At 32.0% G+C, this 20,794-nt stretch overlaps 1 non-coding gene across 1 annotated transcript; it reads left to right on the plus strand.

Annotated features, from left to right (window-relative positions):
* Positions 1-2,414: 2,414 nt before the first annotated feature.
* On the plus strand, positions 2,415-2,496 carry Trnal-aag. Its single transcript has one exon. It is a non-coding gene; the product is annotated as a tRNA-Leu (tRNA).
* Positions 2,497-20,794: the final 18,298 nt, after the last annotated feature.

A 20,794-nucleotide genomic window follows, 5' to 3' on the forward strand; every position in this document is an offset into this window, starting at 1 on the left:
ATAATATTAATGTGAACATTAACGAGCTTTATTTATATCACTCTATGCTATTTTTTATACAATAAATGCTTTACTGTAGTAAGTCCAGCTTGTTCTGAATCGACAATAAAACCAATTGGTGCTTTTCAATCGATTGATAATTTACGATTAAAAGGTTGTTACTGAACTTAATGTATTCAACACAATTTTAACACTACGATGACAAAAATGTACCGGCCGCCTGGGAGGTGGTTAACGTGGACTATAGATGGAGCAATACCTAAATCTCACAAACATTTTCGGGCTCTATACCCAATGTCGACACGGCGCATCTTCAGGAGTTCTGGCTACGTTGGACAGGAACTCAACACAGGAACACAACACTATTTGGAAACAGTGTTATTTGTCTAAAATCTTCTGTAACATTTGGGTTCACGGATTGAGCTGCCCCCTGATTTTGATCAAGGTACTTTCTTCAGCCCTACCTTGTCAGTGTGTCAAAAACGCGAACGAAATCGTGGCGAACATCTAACTTTGATAAATCCAATCTTAAAAGGGTTATAATTAAATTGGATAGAAACGCGAATATATTTGCACGAGGATGGAATAATATTGTAAATTTTAATACCGATAGCAGTCCGACTATATTGCTCGGAAGTGGGTCGGCGAACCCCCTCCTCTCCACCAGGAGGGGGGGGTGTCGTACGTCTCGATCCGGTACGTGATAATTGAGAAATTCCTACCCTTCTTAAGTACGTCATACGTCACGTCATTTATTTATGCTTTTCGTTGAATTGAGGATTTTTTTTTCAAGTTACACTACAGGGGTCATTGACCTACTTTAATTTTTTTGGGGAAAGGTTTACCCTACGTCCTTACTAATTAGTACTTTAAAAAAAGTAAGCATATTTTGACACTAGTATTGTTATAACATTGTCTGATATCTAGGTATACATACTATAAAAATATACCTAAAGCTAACAAGATTTCAGCCTTAGCCCGACGTTAAAATTACCTTTGTAAAATAAATAATACAGTAAGTTGTGAAAAGTCACTGTATCAATCTTGTGAGTTTCTCTATGATTTAATCGACGTTTTTAACCGACTTCCAGAAAAGGAGGAGGTTCTCAATTCGACTGTATTTTTTTTAAGTATGTTACTTCAGAACTTTTGACTGGGTGGACCGATTTTGACAAAAAAAAATTTAATCGTAATTTGGTGTATGTCATTTGGTCCCACTTACATTTATTTGAGATCTAACGCCTACTTTAAGAGTTATATCCGATAATGCGATTTTACTTCACTATTTTTTCTTCGACCTACGTTGTATTTATTATACCGCATAACTTTTTACTGGGTGTACCGATTTTGATGATTTTTAATTTAATCGAAAGCTGGTGTTATCATGTGGATACATAAAAATTTCATCGAGATCTGATAACAACTTTTTGAGTAATCTTTGATAACGCGTATTTACTTGACTATTTTTTATTGTCGATGTAATTGAAGTCGGTTTTTTTTCCGTTTGCGAGCAAATACAATTATACAGAATATATTATTAATAAACAAAATTCTAATTTCCTAATCTGTGTTTTTTACTTCTTAACGCAATACGTAATATAAGCGAACAAACTGTCGAAGCTTATAACGAAGGTAGATACGAGTATACATACTGAAATCGTTGTAAAAAATCTCTAAAACAATAGAGATTGTCCGCTTTATCATAACAGAACAAAACATCTACCTAGGCACTCCTAACAGACCTAGGAGTCGTGACTCAAAGCGCGCGAAAGTAGAACCCTCTTTATCTAAGAGGCGTTGGGGGGAGGGGGGTACAAGTGCATCTCAAAGAAATGCAGATTTTACACGTCGCTACACTTCGGATGTGTCGTGTGTAGTGTTGAGTTGAATGTACGGTCCGAAAAATAACATTTATAAATATATTTATTTTAATAAAATAAAATGATGATAAATCTAAAATTCTTAACCTGTGAGTGTTAACGTTATATAAATATATATATATAGACACGTCATGCTCAACGCTCGCATCGTTTGTGATATACACCATGTTATATTTTACAGTTATATTTTACATAAATTTAATATTAATAACAAATTGTTGTCTATAGCAAAATATATTGCACTTTTACGACCTACCCTTCAATAACAAACAAGCTACTTTTTAAAATCCCTAGATCAGTGACTTAAAAGAAACGAAATGTCTATTTTCTAAAAATTGTTAAATAGTTATAAAACTAGTTCGATTATTAAGTAGAAAGCTTTTAAACTGTCACAAAAAAAAATATTATTTTACTGTCATCTCAAATGCATTCCTATCACACTAAAGTATCAAACTCGTTAATTTTAAAAATAGCCCATGCTATAAATACATACATCCCGATATACGATGGTAAAATACACTCATAAGTGTCATCGGTAGCGTGGCCGAGCGGTCTAAGGCGCTGGTTTAAGGCACCAGTCTTTTCGGAGGCGTGGGTTCGAATCCCACCGCTGCCATAGATATTTTTTATTATTAGATATGAATTTTACCCTTTAGTATATAATAAAAAGGTAAAGTTATCTCTAGTCTTATTTCTAATAAAGAGTACTTTTAAATTATTTATTTATTTATAAAAAGTGTGTTTTGCTATCCGTCCGTTCCGAATATGACACTCATTACAGCGAGACGAAAGGATTTCTCTAAAATATTTCAAACGCGAGGCGACGTCGTGATTCGCGTCTTGCCTCTTTGTAATTACGTGTAAATACTATTATAGTTATTATTTATATTAAATAAAACAAATGCATACCGTTTAAATGTCCATATACAGGTAGTTGAACAAGATATGCCTGACATATGTGCTGATTCTCTTTAAGTATCATAAGGTTAAAATATCAAGAACTTTTTTTCGAAAATCTGTTTTTTCTCCCAATATTTCTCTCCACCGCCTAGTATGAGATGTTCTTGCCGCTTTATAAAGATAATATATATGGAATAATTGTATTTAAATTAAAATTGTATTGTAATTAAAATTGTATTTATTATATTTCAATAGATTTGAGGATACGCTAGTGCAAAGGTCATAGCACTGGCTTATGGCTGTTGCGCTGGGAGTCGCGAGTTCGACCCCCGCACACGGCATATATAATATTATGTATTGCCCTTACAGGTGTTTTCTTATATCTCGGTGTTAATCGTATTTGGAGCCGTTGAGTGTGAGGCGTTTACTTATTTATTCATTATGTTATAATATTGTTAAAATATTTATGTAAAAAAAATCCAAATAGAGACATTAAAAAGCAGGTCGGAGGAGGCAAATGGAAATTTGTGGGCTATGTTAGCGGCTTGCCATCAGGTGACCTTTGCGTTTGTTAGTCTGAGGTGTAAAAAATACAGTTTATTAAGGCATGAACAGAGAAATAAACAAGCATTAAACTATAAACATAATTAGTTTCCTAAATTATTTTACAGCAAATGGTTAAAGTAATAACAAACAAGGCAAACATAGTTAACATGTCTGTTCACTTTCTTTTTTTATTAACCAAAATATTATACATGTTTTGTTTTACATTACATTATAATTAATACTCACGTCATTATATTAAAACATGTCCCTGAAGATGAATATTTTACGTTTAAAATATAACACAAAAAGTTCCTTCCATTTTATTCTTTGAATTTTGTTACGAAAAAATTTGAACATCATCGAAAAAAAACACATAAAACAAAAAAAAGGTCCTAAAAAAAGTATACATTTTAATAGAACAACATCAGTTCTCAGGAAAATAATTGGATACCAGATAGATTCGCAAAAAAACACGAGAATAAGACTCATTAAAAATAAGACAAATATATAAGAACATAACTAATACACCACAGCTTCTTGTATAAAAATTAGTATAATATTACTGTAGCTCTCATAAAAAATATGAGAAACAAATCGATTTGAATAAAAAAGTTCAAATCTTAGTCAGCATGGTAGAATTTTTCTTTATATAATTATTCTGTAACAAACAACCTGCATAACAAATGAGATATGCATATCCACCGATCCGAAGTGAAGAAGTGTGCTGAACTATACTCCAAACTCACATGTAATATAATGAAGGATTCAGCAGACATTTACAAGCCGTTACTTCACAGTTAAGATCAAGTTAAGAGACATTACATTCGACTGATAAAACGTATTTTTATTACATAAAAACAATTGGAAAACAACCTAACACTTATTTTTAGAAGTCGTTTAAAAACACCAAAAACATATTTCCAAAACAACAAACCTAAGTAAACATCTTTAAAGAGAATCAGAGTAATTATACAAATGGAATGGAAAGTTGGAATTCAGAGCATATTGGATATTTCATTGGATATTTTCAATAACAATGAGCGCCGAACTTGGCACATTACGGGATCGTAATGTAGAGCGATTAAAAGCAAAGTTTTTACGAAAGGGTGTGGTTAGTATCGTTACTTTGTCACAGAACCACATCGAGATGTTATTACGAAATAAGAGCTGATAATATTCGTTAAATATTTAGAGCAAACTATAGTTACTTAAATTATTTCTTTACTGATTAATTAGGACAATAATGACTAAGCTATAAGATTAATTTTCTGATTGTAGGCAATAAAAGACACATAGGAATTAAAAACCAATAGAGTGCAGTAGAGTAGAAAGGGATATAGAAATTTCCATCTCTCATATTGATTATAACAACAGTCAAGTGTAACTTAAGTTAAAAGAGTAACTGGTTACAAATACTTCAAATAAATTCAATGAAAAGAAATTTTCCAACTCCAAGCCGATCTACAATTAGACAATCGGCGCATCGGCGGTCCGTGAGCCATTAGGGTTTTAATTGAAAATAGCGTAACGGTTGTAAATTGTGAGTGCAGCCTGCAGCCCGTGGCCATGTCTCTCTGTCCTCCTGCGAGCAATAATTGCCCGAGGTTCCGTACCATTGCTGATATAAGAACGATCGATGCGAATTAATTTTGTTCAATGCGTTAGCTGGTGGACTTTGAACGACTGATATGTAAACGATTGATGAATTAACGACGATGAATGGATGAATACGAATTAACGAAATCGATTCCATGAGTGTATTGAGTCTCTTGCTGGTAGGAACTGTATACAGGACCGTTGGCCGATTCCACTAAAAATTGAAAATATTTTGCAAATTTCGTACGTTATTTTAAATATTTAAAACCTGTTAAATGAGTTCAAAATAAATTATTTTTATTACGAGTAGTACAAGGAAACTAAGAAGTGTTGGACCTCTGGTCCTCACAGTATAACATGAAGTACGTTTTAATATTTCGATGGCTTTTATTTTTATCGAAATATTTAGCGCCACAATTTTTAAATTCGTTCAAATATGCTTTAGAAGCACTACCTTCTGACTTGCTATTCTACAATTATGTGTTAAACAACCTGTGAGGGTACATCTAAATTTGGAATGTAAATTCTACATATTATACTGAAAAGGATTGCCAAGAATCTCAATTCAATTTTTTTTTTAAATTGAAACATAATTTAGTAATTTGGTTTATTTTCTAATGTTCACGCAAATTTCATCCATTATAATGAAACAACTTTTTCGGATTTTATCACGTGTGGGATGTCACAAGAGGAAGAGCGTCGTCATGTGACCATGGTTGCTGTAAAGTATCCGAAACGTCGGGCATCTAAAAAACTTAATAAACCGCGATAAAATCTGAAAAATTTGATTCATTGTAATTACGTTTTTCGTTATAATTATCTCCAAGATTTGCCAAATCCACACATTTGTATCTTTTATGTAACCCATGTAATGTAGTATCAGTAAATAGATACTAAATAGTACTACTTATATAATATATATAAACATCAACTCTTCTTTTAACAAATGAAAATTTCCTAGTAGATTATACATTTCTCCTTAATAGTTAACTCTTCAGCCTGTAATATCCCACTACTGGGCATAGGCCTCTTTCCCCATGTAGGAGAAGGATCAAAGCTTAATCCACCACGCTGCTCCAATGCAGGTTGGCGGATATATTCCCTAATACGAGTAACGATCGCTATCAGGTGTATGTACATGATAACAACCGGGACCGACGGCTTAACGTGCTCTCCGAGACACGGTGGGGAGACCCACAAGGACTGCACAAACACCCAGACCACGGCAAACACCTGTATGGCCAATACAAATGTTTGTCATGAGCGAGGATCGAACCCGCAACCGCCAACGCAACAGGTACAATCCATGGCTGTAACCGTTGCGCTAACGCGGCGTCCTTAATAGTTATTTACATCATATACCTCAGCAAAATGAATTCCGATACAATTTTTTTTAAATATTTTTCATAAAAAAATAGATTGTAGGAAAACGTTAAAAGTCCCTTTGGAAAAAAAAAGTATTCCTATCAAAAAGAATGTAAATTGGGGTGAACGGCGCCTATTTGACCAGAGAGGGGCCGTGGGTCAATCGTCAGTAATCGGCACTATCGCCCCGATCAGTTCGATTCCCGCGGGTTGTAATTAGATTGTTAGTCGCATGCGATATTAACGTGACGTACACGGGGATTAAAGAGTCTTGATACTTGTTGCTAGTCTCTTGTACTGAAATTAAAAAAAAAAACATAATTAATTTAATCTATTGTGAAAATAATTGAGATATAATTAATATATAAAATAAACGTAATTATTAAATATATTTTAATGGATATATTTTCAATGTACACCTACAAGGTTAAAGCAATTATCATTGACTATAATGTTTTTCCTTATAAATAAGCTACAAAATAATATAATTAAATTAATGAACAGATAATTTAAACAGCATTAATATAATACCGAAAATGTATTAGTTTTTTTTTTTATAAAATAATAACAACAAAATGGTATGCTTTATATTATAAAATTATATTTTTAGAAACAATTGGTGTAGAATATAATAACTTCTAGTAAATAATTGCCGAATAAAATAAAAGAAATAAAGATAATTATCGGAAAAGATTTAATGGAATAAATAATTTCACCACACACACGGTATAAAAATTTATCAACACTGTCGATCGCGGGTTCGTTTCCCACTCGGATCATTAGTTTCATATTTCTACGTATACAATTAATATATTTTTTATCTATCAGAATATAATTATAATACATCTCGACCACATTATAATAAATTCACAAAATGTACTATTTCATACACAATAAAGCGTTGAAATAAAGTACATTTTCATAATACGATTTGCAAAAATATACTGAACTTCAAAATGTGATAAAATTGTGTTACTAAAAAGTAAATGTCAAACGTCATCTTGCAATTTTTACACCGATACTATATATTGTCTTAATAAATATTATATGTTAAGTTTAAAAATATTATACTTATATAGTTATTATGGGTGTCCCACCGTGCCTCAGAGAGCACGTTAAGCCGTCGTTCCCAGCTGTTATCATGTACACCTGATAGCGATCGTTACTCATAGTAGAGAATATATGAATATATAATAGAGAATATAGAATGAATATATAATAGATATATAAAATATATAATAGAGAATATGCGCCAACCCGCATTGGAACAGCGTGGTGGATTGAGCTCTGATCCTTCTCCTACATGGAGAAAGAGGCCTATACCCAGCAGTGGGATACTACAGTCTGAAGCTTAACGAAGCTTAATATAGTTATTTACGTTAATAATGAAAAATGTACCAATCTCCTTCGTTAATTCTCCATACTACATGACATTAACAAAATCATTTATCCTATTTCGACAGCATTGGAAACAATTAAAGAAAGTAAATGAATGAATTACCAAAGTAACTATTTATTTATATATTCTTCCTTGTACACCAAAATAGAGACATACAAAGATAAAACTACAAAAAAGTTAGTCTCTTTCAAAAGTCTCCATTAGGATTAAAGTATCAAAACCGTTCAATACTCTATAACAACAATTTGATGTCGATAAGAAAGTCAGTTGAGAACTATAATATATACACAATTTCTTTTAACGTACACCGTGGCGTGTTACGATACCAACCAATATATAGAAACCAACCTTCGTACAAAAAAGAGTGAAAAAGACAATTAATTATTTGTAAAGGGCAATTACGATGTTTTATAATATAAATAACATTACATAAAATGTGATATATCAAAGAGAAAGTTAACGGAAACGCATAAACACGAGTACATTCTCACATTTATTTATGTTACATTTATTGCGATATGAATGAATAAATATTTCATTAGTTTTTACTAATAAGTTTTTCTATTGCCCTATTGAGAGTGCACTTAATAAAGTTTGTTGTTTTCTTTCTTTAATACGATTCAGTGTTTCTATTTTATTAACTCAAATTTTAAATTTTACCGTCTCACTAATTTAAGGTATTTCTTATAAAAAGTAAATATATGTATGTCATATCAAAAAGTAAAATTTAACTTTCCCCCGAAATGTATGCAAAAAATACCAAATCATACGTATAGAAACAGTTTTCACCCATTTAATATAATGTTTTATTTGTTTTTTGTATAATTTATTATGCTACATATAGTTTTTTTTTTTTTAATATAAGTACGTCTTTAGTATACCAATTTCTTATTGTTTTGAAAAAACAAGAAGCAATTAGAATATATGTTGTTCGAACGACGTCTGCCGTGCGACTGTCAAACAAATCAATGTTTAATATTAAACACGCACACATAGCACGGCGCGCCAAGATTGTTAACACTACCCCCATATAAACAAGTACGTAGGGTTTAATTTTATTTTATTTTAATTAAATTACTTTAACTAACCTAACATATAATTACGATTTTATAACTACCGACACTTTATATTGTCAGGAGGTGATTATCGAAACAAAAAGTAAACGTATGATCGTCTGACATTAACACTATTTTATCTAGTAATTTCTAGACATGCTTCATATCGATGTGTGAGTTTAATTGGTAATCGTATATAAAATCCACACGAATTTAGTGATCCGTAGAAATTCGTGCAAATGTTGTTGCTATAATAAATAAAAAGTATTTTTATAAGCTAGTGTTTATGATTTCGATGCGGTGTTAAGGTTATCGTAGGATGATAAGAGAAAAAACGTAAAACAGAATATATGTATCAAAAAAAATATTGTAGACAAGATTCAGCCAATACCAAATTTTAGGTTAAATGGTACGATTATCACACATAATCATCGAATCCAATCAGTTAAAAAGAGGGTGTAATTAAAAAAAAAAAACATCAAAATCTATAAAAATAAAATTGTAGTGTCTGTTTGTAATATTAAAATGATCGACTTTTAACTAAATTCATATGTATGTATACACGGTACATATACTAAAATAATATTTTTTATAATCTTTGTCCATCCGTCTATCTGGCTTCCGGCTAATCTCTGAAATGGCTGGACCGGCTTCGACGGGACTTTCACGGTCAGATAGCTGGTGTAATAAGGAGTAACTTAGGCTACTTTTATTTTAGTTTTTTATTTTTATAACTGCAATCAGACAATAATTATTTTGTTAAATTTCACGCGGACAAAGTCACGGACATATCTAGTGTTTACATAAAAATCTACAAGAATATTTCATATTGTACGTTTGGAAAAAGAAGATCTTAGATTTACATCAATTAAAAAGTAATAAAAAATGTTACTCGATGCAGACTGTAAAGCACTACTACAACCGAGATGACCTGAATGGTCCTATTGGTCCACGTATGTGAGCAACGTGGTCGACTTCATCATAGAAATTATTATAGGTTACTCAAAGTAAATACCTTCTCGTTTGGAGAGTGAACAGTGAAAAAAAGATTCTAAGGGGTTTTTATTCTTGATACGAATAGGTTGACAATCAACCGTACAGTCCACCTGATGTTAAACGTTTACCCTAGCCTATAGACGCACCCCGTAACCTACAACACCAGAAGTCTCGCAAGCGCGTTGCCGACCCTACGCTTGACCCAGAAGCTCTCCCTTACCACAAGGAACACAAATCCACTTGATAGCTGTATGATTTAGCTGTAATCTTTGTAAGGTTGAGGTACTACCCCGGACGTCTGCTCCAGATTTCTAACAGGATATATCCTGCTGTTTCCTACCTCAATAAAAAGGTATGAGGTAGGGGAGCTACAGTCAGTTGTGTACCACATTTAAATTTATCCTTATCACCGAAGTAACCAATGGTTAAAATATGCTTCCCTATTCATTACAAACGAAATCTTGTCAGTTATCTAAGTGAAATAAATTACGCCGCTGTTAATTGATACAGTTTCGATTGTGGGGGAGTCGGCGATGCGTCACGCGTTATCGGCGCCGATGCCGTCGTATTAATGAGCTGTAGCAGATGTTACTGAATTAAGACGTACATACAAAGTACTCGACGATTATAATACTATAATGTATTGTAATCGAATGCGTTTTAGGATTAAACACCCAAGTTAAGAACGTGAATTTCTTTTATTTACATCTATCGATTTTGTCAAAAGTGACACTTTTATTTAATTGTGACTTGAATATTTAAGCTTTGTTTACTTAATTAATTGATTAAATATTTCAAATTGAAATGAAGTAGAATTTGAGCTACGAATGTCTTGTTTACGAGAATACCTCGTTTTTTAAATAATTTTAGAAGTAAAAATAACCATGTTGCAAATTCATCGTCTAGTTCCTAATTTCGTTTATACTGCTAAAACGAGAGATTTAATTCTACTCTCACGGAACAATCCTGATAAATAAATTAACAACACTCAAATAAAATTCATTACAAATAAGGCTATATAAAATCGTTCAGGAAGCTAGTCAAATGTAAAACTACGTTATACCTAATATATTAAATTGAACACAAGGTGGTAAAGTTTTAGCAATAAATATTGACATGATAATGATCAATACAAGACATCTATCCCCGTCATAGCCTCCTTTTGTTTGGTACTTCCTGAACTAAACCACAGTTTCTTATTCAACCGAACACACATGCAGACCTCTAATTACATTCATATTGGTGACCACCTTCGCAGGTGCACGGTAGAGCGTAACGGCCATCAGTGAAGCGAAACGACAGACGATATTCAACCTTAACGTGATCATGTATAGTTCAAAATGAATTGCTAATTCGATAACAATAGTTGATGTACATATAGGATTTATTGAGAAGACTTTAAAGTTCAATTTGGTTTGGTTCGATTTTCGGTCTGACAATAAAAATTTCCCTGTTAAGGTCAATAGCATGATGGGCGAATTTGGTTCGGTTAATTACTGTATGTGTTTAGAATTTAAGACGGTTCGAGTATTTTCGATGGACTTTCGAGTTAATATTTTTCTTCAGTTACGTTTTAGCAAAACCTTCCGCCATTAGTTTATATGTGTACATACTCTCTGTCCTAATATAACGTAAGGGATTACGGCGTTATAGTCTTTGGGAAATATTTTAAATGACTAAAGATTTACTGATAAGTCACTTTTACAATTAAATTGTCAGATAATATTATGTGCCAACTCATCAGGATCACATGTCTACCATGTACAATCACTGAATACTTATAAAGTAACCCCAATTTTAAACCAAAATCGACTCAAAATTATTCCTCTAGTTGTAAATGTCAATACATCGAAACATTTAATTTCCTTGACATTTGTGTAAGAATAGGGTTTTAGTTCGAAGGTTTTCACAAAAGTAAAAAAAAGAGAGCTTATCTATTACTTATGATGTATATGTATTTCACTGACTACCTTTATTTACAGAATTCTATTGATCATCATCACCTTTCGCAATCCACTACTAGACATAGGCCTCCAAAAGTTATAGCCACCCCCTCTCTTCCCGTGGGTGTCGTAAGAGACGACTAAGGGATGACACAGTTCCACTACCACCTTTGAAACCGGCTTTGAAATACACAGAACTCTATTAAAACCAATTAATTGAACTACATAACAAAAATAAAACCTCTTTCTCTGAAGTCGATAAAAGTTCGTCATTAATTCATTTTAAAATAAGTTAGTTATTATAAGCATTATAAAGAAAAAGTAACGCATCGTTGCCCCCCAGATAGGATGAGTGTGTGATATCAAGTCAAGGATTTGAGTGATCGGTAAGCCGTGACGGATTCGGACACAAAATACTTTATTTCTTGAATTATCAATGCTACAGTAATGTTTTATGGCGCTTGAATAATATGAAATAAATAAATTCATTTTTATTTAAGAATTCGCTTTAAAAATGAGGGTAGACCGAAAAAAGTTTTTCCCTATGACAAATATTCTGTCAATTTTATGCCAAAATATTTTTTTTATGTAACTAGATCGGCAAACAAGCGTACGGCTCACCTGATAGTAAGCGATTACCGCAGCTTATAAAGCGTCTGCAACACCAGAAGCATCGCAAACGCGTTGCCGATCCCATCCCTAGTTCCCCCTCCTAGGAGCTTTTCTTCACCTTACTCACCAAAAGGAACACAACACTGCTTAAAAACAATATTATTTAGCTGTGGTCTTCTGCAAGGTCGAGGTACTACCCCAGTCGGGCTGCTGCATATTTTGAGCAGGAACTTTTACTACTGTGCCCTACCTAGTATAAGTTAAAGAATGACACATTGATACTTTTTTATTGATATTGATTGAAATAAATAAATAAAAAAAAGAGTGACTTATTGATTACACGGTGACGGGTATTTATCTGTTGATATTGCCCTGAGGCTAAGAAGGCCTATTTGTATGCTCTATAAGTTTTTGACTAGGCATATTTTGCCATTTAGGCAAATAAAGACGAATAGAGCACTAGTTCTAGCTCATTAAATCATAACAACTATATTTACTTACTCAGACTACTCTAATTGGATATTTTATAGCCTATATTTTAAAACAATCTTTTTTCTTTTTTTTTTTTAACAATGAAGACTCAGCCTGTACCATCCCATACCTGGATATAAGCTATAAGCATATTTCTTCTTGTAGTTTTTCATTACCCACAAGAAGAGACATCCAGCCTGGAAACAAATATTTGTTGAACTAACCGTTGGTGTTTCGGCAGCTACACGTATCAATAAAGCAGAACAATTGCTTGAAAAAAAATCTGTTATTTATATGCGTACAAATAAATTATTTCAATTAAATAATATTATTATTTTACGCAGATATATAAAAATTAATTAAATGTAAATAAATATAATTTATAAATATTTTACGATCAGTTTTATAAGTGAACGGATACCTACTTATAAAAACAAAAAAAGGGTAATTTTAATTAATATTTAAGTATGTAAAAACTATTAAGGAAAACGATACAGTGCTTAACCCACAGCGTAAGTATCGTTAATTGGCGAATAAACAAGGTTATTTGCATACTAGCAAACCGACCCGATATCACCCGATCATCCATAAAAAGCAAATATCTGTAATATTTATAGAAGTCTTCACGTCAACGTGCAACACCAATGTTTGTACTATAGATCAAAAATGATAAATCCAAAGTGAATGAGCAAAATTCGATATTTTCGATAATGAGTGATATAATTAGAGATAAACTTTGAGCAAATGACATGAAAAGCATAAAGCAAAAAAGGGTTTAGCGGTGATAATAAAACAAACTATATAGGATTATAAAATTTAACTTTAACTAACCTTTAAAAGGAAAGTAGAATATATTTAAGCGATTTAAAACAAAAACAATTGATTCATATGCAACAATATAATTCTTACATCCCTACCATATCTCGTCATTCTCTAAGTCGGTACATTTGTAGCTCATCTGGTGGTGCAGGATCTGGGCAAAGTCAATCACTTAATACACAAGGTGACGATTGTTTTCACATAGACCAATTGCGAATGCTACTGCCACTTAATGGGTTCTGTAGTAATATAATGTTTAGAAACGCGTGTACATTTGTACAGAACAAACTTTAAGGATATATTTAATATTATATTTAATTGATGTGGATCTCTTTGTTTTTATTTTTTATTCTTTGTTACTAATGATTGCAGTAAATTAATAAATAATTAAATAAGCGCTTCTCCCTGTTCTCTTGTGTCAGGGGTTGCCCAAACATCTATATGGCCAATATAAATGTTTATCATGAGTGAAAATCGAACCCGCGACAGCTTTTAAAAATAATAATCATTTTAAAATTTTAATTTATGAAAAGACGATTCGAAGGTGCATTTGAAGCCTATTTGCATAAAGTTATTTTTTATTTTGATTTTTATTTTGTTAGCCCATCACCAGTGCTGACCGCTACGCCAATTCATCGTCAATATTAAATAGTAGACAACGGGTTGCCGCAGTGGTCACTATATTGGTTACTGTGTTACCAGTCAAAATTTGGACTCGAAGCTTGTTTGTGTATGAGTTGTGTATTTCGAACCCCCGATACATTCACACTATTAGGGGTCGTTGAGTGTGAAGCGTCTATTTATAATTACACGTGTACGTACTAAGATACATTCTTTTTTTTTTAAAGAAGTTAAAGAACTATCACCGAATTGTTAAAAACATTATAAATTTAGGGCGTAATGATCTCAAATCTATATGACGAAGATTATTTAAAAGGAGAATAGAATAGAATATACCTTATTGCACACCACTAAGTAAGATTTTTTTTTTACATAAAATAGTTATTTGCACATAGAGATAGTAATGTACAAAGGCGGTCTTATCGCTTAGTAGCGATCTCTTCCAGACAACCTTTAGAAATAGGAAAATATGGATTAAAAAGGTAGATGCAACAGCGTAATTATCTGTATAATTTGTAAATAAAACATTATGCATGCAAACATGAAGCGTTTTAGTTCCCTACATAATAAATACAAAAAATAACATACTTAATATTCCTATTCACTCGTGTTTCTATCATAAAAATACACTAATAGATCAATATTAATTAATAAAAAGAAAAATCATCCATTAAGCTATCTCTAATCAAACTTACGTTACGTGGAACATTGCAAATAGCATTAAATGCAATGTAACAGCTGTATCGCAAGTATTAGCGGAATAATTAGCGAGAATCTCCGGGGAGTATGACATGTATCGCGTGTTTGAATATAAATGAAACTTTTAATTGCTTAGAAGGATCGTTGACAAATAGATACCTAGATAGATCCATACGAGCGCGCACGAGAACTGACTTATTTATTGTTCTATTCATCAACTGTACTAAAATAATAATTAATAATGTACGTATAGGAATTTTCCGTAGATGAAATTGATAACTTTATTTTTAATCCAAAGTATGAAGCAATCCAACTACCTACCTACTCTATATCTCAAAAATATCTTAGAGAAATAACGTTAATTAAATTAACAAAATTAATAAAATAACACATTATAAAAAATACAATAATATCACAAAAAGGTATCTAGAAAAGTATAAAGAAAAACACAAACTAAAAAACGCAATATATCATGCGTATGCGCAGCTACACGCGCAGTAATAAAACGGCATTATGTATACAATACCAAAATACCACAAGATAGCACCACCACGCCACTACGATGGTAGTGCCGATAAAATCGATGCCGTCGAAACGTACAGTAATTAACGGTTCCGCACACCACATGTCATGACATGAGAAACTAATTATTATCGATGGGGAAACGAGACTTCGTGTATGTATATATTTATTTCTATATGTATGACACATGTATTAAGTAAGACGTTCGAAGAAAAAAAATTCCATAGAGAACACATACCTTTCTTTGTTTGTGGGCCTTAATCAATGTTGAGCCTATGTTTTAGTTGTATTTATAGCGTAAGCCTAAGTTATTTTATTTATTTATTAGCAAAACAAACAGTGTTTTATTACAAAAAAACATATCTAAATTAAAACTATAGAACAAATACATGTTTTCACAATTAAAATTTATTGGTTCAGTAATTGCGTAATTCTAATGAGATTTTATGATAATCAACGAAATTTTAACGTCTCACACATATTACAGAGAAATCCTATATATATGACAATTTCATTGGGTTTTTTTATACGATTAGGTCGGTATACAAGCGTACGACTCACCTGATAGTAAGCGATTACCGTAGCCTATAGCCTCCGATCCCCCTGAAGAGCTCTGGTCGCCTTACCCACCACAGGAATACAACATTGCTTGAAAACAGTATTATTTAGCTGTGTTCTGTAAGGTCGAGGTACTTCCCCAATCGGACTGTTCTAGATTTCATGCAGAATATTACCTGCTATGTCCTATCTCAGTTTTAGTAGCAATGTATTTATTATTTTACTTTCGTTTTGTTAGTAACGGTCAAATTCCTACATTAAAAAAATATACGAGTAAATATTATTATTTCATATCATCATCATCATTATTACGATCATTTTCATTTTATTCAATCATTCGAATAAATGACTGTCGATGGTAAACAGAGATGGTAAATGTCACGTAGGATTGAGAATACACGGAGGAAATTGATCGGTACGGTCAAGAATACAAACTTCGTTAAATTTTGCAGATACTAAACGTATTACGCACTTTGGTATTTGTCAATGTGAGGTAAAACCACGAAGTATTATTATAGCATATTCATAAAATAAACCACAATTACAGTTATAGGGGTAATCTCATTACTCTTCGACCCTACAACAAAATCCTGTTAAAGAAACATTTAAATTTAACATCTAACGTTGTTTCTAATTATATTTGACATTAGCGCGAGAAAGAGACAGCCAGACCATTTTATTTAATTGTCTTGAAGCGTGAAAGAGATAGATAGTAAATTAAAGATCGGAAGTCGATTGGCACGCTTCAGTGCTGGTGACCGAATGTGTTTTTTTAATACTAATTAAAAATTCATTCTATTTGATGAATGATATCCTGATTCGTCGGTTAGAATATTTCTTTGTTTATTGTATTGTTAATATTTGACCTTTGAATTTTATATTTATTTCGTATATAAGGGAAAGACCATTAAGTAGAAAGTGTGGGTATTTATTTATATTGATAAATTAATAGTTCTTAAAAATATTTTACCATTATATTGAATTCAAAAATACCTAAAATAAGTTAACTAACTTTTAATCTGTTCTTTAATAAAAACAAATCTTGCATAGCCTTATTTTTAAATAATAAGACATAGTTGACCAATAAGACAACTAACTATGATTAAAAAAACTTAGTGGAAATAAAATTGATTGTGTTATATTAACATCCCCCATCAACTTTTGAAATCGAAATAATTAAATTAAAACAGTTCACTTCTTTATTTATAATCCTCTTAAATGTTTAAATATTGAAATTATTCTCAAAAACGGCAATACTCCGTTTTAATTTCAATAATAAAAATAAACAATATGAAAGTGAACCGTAAGCAATATATAATAAATAAATTCTTAAACGTGAATAGAACATCTACTTATTCGATATTCAAATTTTCAAAAAATCGCTAATACCTATTGAAAGAGTTAAGTGCGTTTCATAAATCGAACCAAAAATAAACTGTAAATCACAATCATGCAAATTAACCCTTCGAAAGCCATCGAAATTCAAATGACGACCATTAAATCGGTTTCCCAACAATATCTTCGACGCATCCGGGGACATTAACAATACAAACTTAAAGCCTACGCCACTTACGCCCGGGTTGGCTTTAGCGTCCATTAATGAGCTATTGAAAAATGATAGCAAAAATAATTCGCTAGAGAAAAATTATCATAAACCATTTTAGGGTTAACCTTTCCCAAGCTCTACGAATTCGGAACGTTCGAATTTCAAATCTAATGTCACAGAATAGGGACTGTTACGGGGGGGATGTTAATTATCTGTGCGGAACTCCGCATTTGAAAAGAGCATCTAGTACTTTGCATCATCTTTCATTTTACAATCACATTCAACTGATTTTGAATGTTGCATGTAAGACATAGAGTTCAAAATTCTAAATTTAAATATCAAACGTAATCATATGATAATTTTTTTTAACCCGTAAATGGCGTATGCAAATTTCTATACGGCTTGTATCGGATGTTTAGGATTTATGTGAGGGTTAAATCTGTTTCAATATAGCGATGACAGATGCGAAGACGGGTTCAAAACATCGTATCGAATTACACGATGTCGTTTGAAAAAGGAATTTCTTTTTAAATTCATCGAATGGGAATGTATAGTCTGTGAGATTTTCTAATCATTCAAAATAAAGATTAAAAATTTAAAACCTAATCCATTTCGTCAACGCGACTAAAGCCGTTCACAATGCTATAATAATATTCGCCGAACTATCAGTTGTATTCAATTAAAATTCTATTATTTATAATAAGTATAATAACACGCGTTTCGTTCGCATCGAGAAACCGTTAATAATTAACTAACTATAAAGTGTTATTGAATTACTGGACTCTATATTTTATTACTGGAGTTAATGCGGTACGGTCGTAAAATACATACACAATCATACACCGCGCATCTGCAGATCAATCTTTGAAAATATTAATATTGAAATTGACCGCTCTGGATGGCGTAGTTATTTCTTGTTAGACATTTTATATTTGTTTTCATAATTACTATTATTAAACTTTTCACTATCTAGATGCAATATAGGCTGTATAAGAAAACCCTTCGACCTAATAGAACTCATAAACCTAAAATAGGCTACAAAATATTAAAGTGTTGAGAAAATTACGATTACTATACAACAAGGCATTATCTTTATCATTGAGGTAGGACACAACAAAATATTATGCTCAAAATCTGGAGCCGGACAGCTAGTGTTTGACAGAGAAAGAAGCGTGTTCCCAGCATTGTAACGTTATAGACTAAATAAATAGATCATGATCTCAATCTATTGCTGTCTGGTCTGCTACCAACGAACTTTACACCACATTTTTTTTATATATAATTATATTTTTATATATATAGATATCGATATTTAAAAGAATTACGGAATTCGAGAATTTAATTCGGCAATAATTCGCTCACATACATTACGCTGAATCATCTTCCTATGTAAATATATTTATTTCTATATCTCAAAATCTATTTATTATAGCTAAGACTTATCACAAAGGTAGATTAACATTATAAGGGAAATATATTCAAAGACTGCATTATAGCTTATGACGATGTCTTCCAGGAAACCTTTACTGTTAAAAGTTAAAGAAAATGTGCAGGAAAGAGTGTGCAAATAAAACAATACAAGGTTATTTATATACGTTTTTATATAAATAGATCTTGCTTAGTAATAATAAATTTGTGACCTTGTATAGAATTTATATCAAAATAGTACTTCTAGTAAAGAAAGTCGAGTACGGGTTCTTGAGTTCGTAAGTCGGTCGAGATTGACAGGTGTCGACCGTGGCACGTGGGTTCGCATCTGGCTTTAATGAACCGCCTTTTGTACATTTTAACGGAACTAGTTCGCATCGCCCTCGTGTTTACACGTACGTTATAATAATCAAGAAAAAATTTTACAAGAACAATACTATTTTTCTCTTTTTTCTAATTTAAAATTTTTACCGGCTTAAAAAGGAGGAGGGTCACATTTCGACTTAAATTTTTTACGTGTACCGTATCATAACTTTTTACTGGGTCTACCGATTTTGTCGTAATTTAAAGTCAATTTGCTTTTATTTGAAAACAAACAATTATTTACACTTTATCTATCAGAGATCTCAAATCAAGGTAAGTCTTGTATAAGTAAAAGTCTTCATAGTAGACCGTGAAAGCTTAACACTTATGTCGTAAGAAACATTTTATTTAGCACGTCAAAATATATAACTATCTATTAAAATTAGACGCTGATTCATAAACTATCATATATCTTTGGCCACTGTGAAAGTGTGAACTAACAAAGCAATTCGCATTACTCCGACATTAAACGTACATAGCTGAAATCGATTTAATAATGGTTCCCTATAACATCTATATTTTTACATAATATTAGCACTTATGACTGTAGGGAACTGACCTCGATTGTCATTTTGAAACTGGCTTCACGGGTGACCATGGCGCATGCAACGTCACTGCAATATTGGGAGAACTTACAAAATGACAACGCGCGGTAAATCTCGTGTAAGTAAAAGTATTCAGGTTAATAATTCTAGGTTAATTAGGATGTTGCTTTTAAAATTGTATCTATAATGTAATCGTAATATATTATGATATCAAAACAAATAAACTTTTTTCGTTATTGCAACGAAAATGCTCCCTTATTGTTCGTAGCCTTCGCCTATAAATAGACAATTCAATACAAAAAGATGTTTTCGATTACGATTCGCTCCTTAGATTAGCGCATTCAACCAAATAAACTCTACAGCTTCATAATAATAATTCATATTCCAAATTCAAACTTTTATACTATTTTATTTTTGTGCCTGGTAAGCTTTATATTCATCCATTCATTCACTCATCAATTACGAAAGCGTTAGGTGGCAATAAAATAATAAAACTCTTCGCTACCGCATTTCGTTACAAAACCGGTATAATTTGACCGAAGAATAGAATACGTTCGATTTTTAAAATTGAAAGTCGAAGATGGGACATGATTATTGGTTTCGAAGAGCTCCCCCTCGAGACCTTGCGCGGGTGGTCTGGGTAACTGACATGCGAGTATAAAACTCGTAGTAATTACAATCGTATTATAAATATATATAATATCTTATTTTATTAAAAATTCGACAAACTTAACGATAATTTAAAATTCATGCGTTTGATAGTTCGCAAGACAGGAGTGTCGTATTAACGAGTTTTTAAATAATGTTTGTATTAATCGTTCTCCACTTGCACAGCTGAAAGCCATTAAACCAATCAGTCAAACAATCAAATACTTTTTATATACTAGCTGATTCAGCGAAATTCGTAGTGGCATGGCTTTTTATTGCCGT

Source organism: Melitaea cinxia, chromosome 20 (genome assembly GCF_905220565.1).
Source record: "Melitaea cinxia chromosome 20, ilMelCinx1.1, whole genome shotgun sequence".
NCBI classification, from domain to species: Eukaryota; Metazoa; Arthropoda; class Insecta; order Lepidoptera; family Nymphalidae; genus Melitaea; species Melitaea cinxia.